The sequence below is a fragment of the Lepus europaeus genome, chromosome 7, assembly GCF_033115175.1.
Source record: "Lepus europaeus isolate LE1 chromosome 7, mLepTim1.pri, whole genome shotgun sequence".
NCBI classification, from domain to species: Eukaryota; Metazoa; Chordata; class Mammalia; order Lagomorpha; family Leporidae; genus Lepus; species Lepus europaeus.
This window is the reverse complement of record NC_084833.1, coordinates 51,729,392-51,731,889: the sequence shown is the minus strand read 5'-3', so window position 1 is coordinate 51,731,889 and position 2,498 is coordinate 51,729,392. Positions and strand designations below refer to the sequence as shown.

Genomic DNA, 2,498 nt, shown 5'->3' with positions numbered 1-2,498 from the left:
CAAATGGCCGCTATGGTCTTGGTTTTGCCAATCTGAAGCCAGGAGCCAGGAGATTCCTCCTGGTCTCCCATGCGGGTGCAGGGCCCAAGCACTTGGGCCATCCTCCACTGCCTTCCCGGGCCACAGCAGAGAGCTGGACTGGAAGAGGGGCAACCAGGACTAGAACTGGCACCCATATGGGATGCCGGCGCTGCAGACGGAGGATTAACCAAGTGGGCTACGGGCGCTGGCAACTTGGAAGTTTTTAGATGAGAACTCAACAAACACATTGTAAAAGTTTATATAGCAAAATAAAGGCCTATTGAGAAGGATATATGCATGTGCACATGCTTCCTTTATTCTGTGGAAACAGAAAAATGCATCAGCAGAACATAAAAAATAGAGCTCAAAAATAAATCTGTGTTAGTGACATCCACAGAATGGTGGAATAGGAAGTATCTGGAGTCATTCCCCCTTAGGAATATTAATTCAGCAATGACATAGAAAGCAAGATGCCTCTAGGAGAAGTTCAGAATCCAGTTAAGGAAGTGCTGCATCCCAGAGGATTACAAAACTGAGAGCAGTCACACTGAGATAGTGACCGCGGCAGAAAAGCACAGAAGGTGGCTAGGCCCCAGCTGCATGGATTATTTCAAAAGTTCTCCTTGGACAGGTGATAAACATGACTTCTGCCTCACCTGCCTCGGGCACTGGGAGAAGGGGAACCAGGACAGATTTCTCTCCTGTCCTCAGTGCTTTAGTATCTCTTGGATGGACAGGACCCAGACCCTCATGACCCCAGGGAAGTAAGTGGCTGAGATCAAAGTGATGACGACTCTGCTGAGCATGTGTAGCTGGATGCTAATGCTCTACGGCAACTGGCTCTGGGACCTGGCGGCAGGCAATGGCTTCTTTGTATTCTTCAATGACCTGGGGAGTGTCAGATGTGAGAACTCCCAGGTGGAACCACCAGAGGAGCATGAGGCATTCATCTCCTATGTTTGTGCCCTGGGATCTCCTTGCTTCCTCTCTGGCTGACATTGGGAGGTGAGAGCGGAAGGAGCAGCTGAATGGCTGTGGGTGTTTTCAGGGAGTCTGCAATGCCCTGGGTTCCCCCTGAGACTGAGTTTGCGAGGAGTGAAGGTTGATTCACAGGGCAGAGTAACGCAATTGTTCATCTCCCCTCTGACACTCCAAGTTAAACAAATTGAAAGTAAACAGAAGTTTATGTTCATAGGGACTGAAGTACTTTAAAAATATCTCCATAAAATATGAGGAAATAATAAATTGATAGATGATGTTTAGATCAACTGTCCATAGGAAAATAAATAAGTAAATAAAACAAAACACAGAAATCTATCCTACCCAGAATTGGAATTCAGGTGACTAAATGCATTAAAGTGAAGAAGATATAACTGTGTTACCCAGATTTGAGTAAAGACTTCTTCCGCAAATTTTCCCAAAGTACAAACAATAAGAGAAAAATTTTATGAGAACGCATCAAAACGAAGCATAGAAACTGTAGCCCTGGATGACGATAAGCAAATGCTGACTGAATGTGAGGGTCTTAATTAGCTCTGAGTTGGCATTTGTGAGCTTCAGGGTGAGAAATATTTAGCTCTGACTGCACTAAAAATCACTCTTACTTCTTAGGTGGGGACCTGAACTCTTTTCTGAACCTGCTTTTAATTTTCTTGAAACTGGTTACCTGTTAACTGTCCATGGATGCCTGGGTGCAGATTTTGGAGACCTTTTGCTTAAAGGTATGAAGTGTCAGCTTGGCTCCAGTCCGTGAAGGAAGAAGTCATGAGACAAAGATCCTGAAACTTGTGCTCTAACCATGGAAATGAGGGGCTCTGACTGCAGTGACATGCCACCTCTTGAAAGGTGAGGATTAGAAATATCAGCACCATTCTTAATACCAGAATACATGATGATCTCACCCCAACTTGAACTCTCTCACTGATTACCTGCTGAAAATAACAGATCTGATATTCTGTTTGTCAGTAGTCATTTAATCTGAAATCTTGTAATGTGGCTAAAAGTGCTCTTTGTTGCAGGCAGCTGGTTGGGTGCTCAAGGGATAGAAGAGGAAACATCTCTGAAATATCAATAAATTTCTACAAACCAAAAAATAAAAAAAAAAGAAATTGTAGCAAATACATGATACAATGTGACATGTAAAACCAACCAGGGAGCCAGCACCACGGCTCACTAGGCTAATGCTCTGCCTTGCGGCGCTGGCACACCGGGTTCTAGTCCCAGTTGGGGCACCGGATTCTGTCCCGGTTGCCCCTCTTCCAGGCCAGCTCTCTGCTGTGGCCTGGGAAGGCAGTGGAGGATGGCCCAAGTGCTTGGGCCCTGCACTCCATGGGAGACCAGGAGAAGCACCTGGCTCCTGCCTTCGGATCAGCATGGTGCGCTGGCCGCAGCGCACTGTCCGCGGCGGCCATTGGAGGGTGAACCAACAGCAAAGGAAGACCTTTCTCTCTGTCTCTCTCTCTACTGTCCACTCTGCC

The 2,498-nt window shown here is 46.4% G+C and overlaps 2 non-coding genes across 2 annotated transcripts; both read left to right on the top strand.

Moving 5' to 3' along the window:
* Positions 1-1,505: 1,505 nt before the first annotated feature.
* LOC133764951 (small nucleolar RNA SNORD44) lies at positions 1,506-1,563 on the top strand. The gene has a single exon (XR_009866518.1). It is a non-coding gene; the product is annotated as a small nucleolar RNA SNORD44 (small nucleolar RNA).
* Positions 1,564-1,901: 338 nt separating this feature from the next.
* LOC133764943 (small nucleolar RNA SNORD81) lies at positions 1,902-1,978 on the top strand. The gene has a single exon (XR_009866511.1). It is a non-coding gene; the product is annotated as a small nucleolar RNA SNORD81 (small nucleolar RNA).
* The last annotated feature ends 520 nt before the right edge of the window (positions 1,979-2,498 follow it).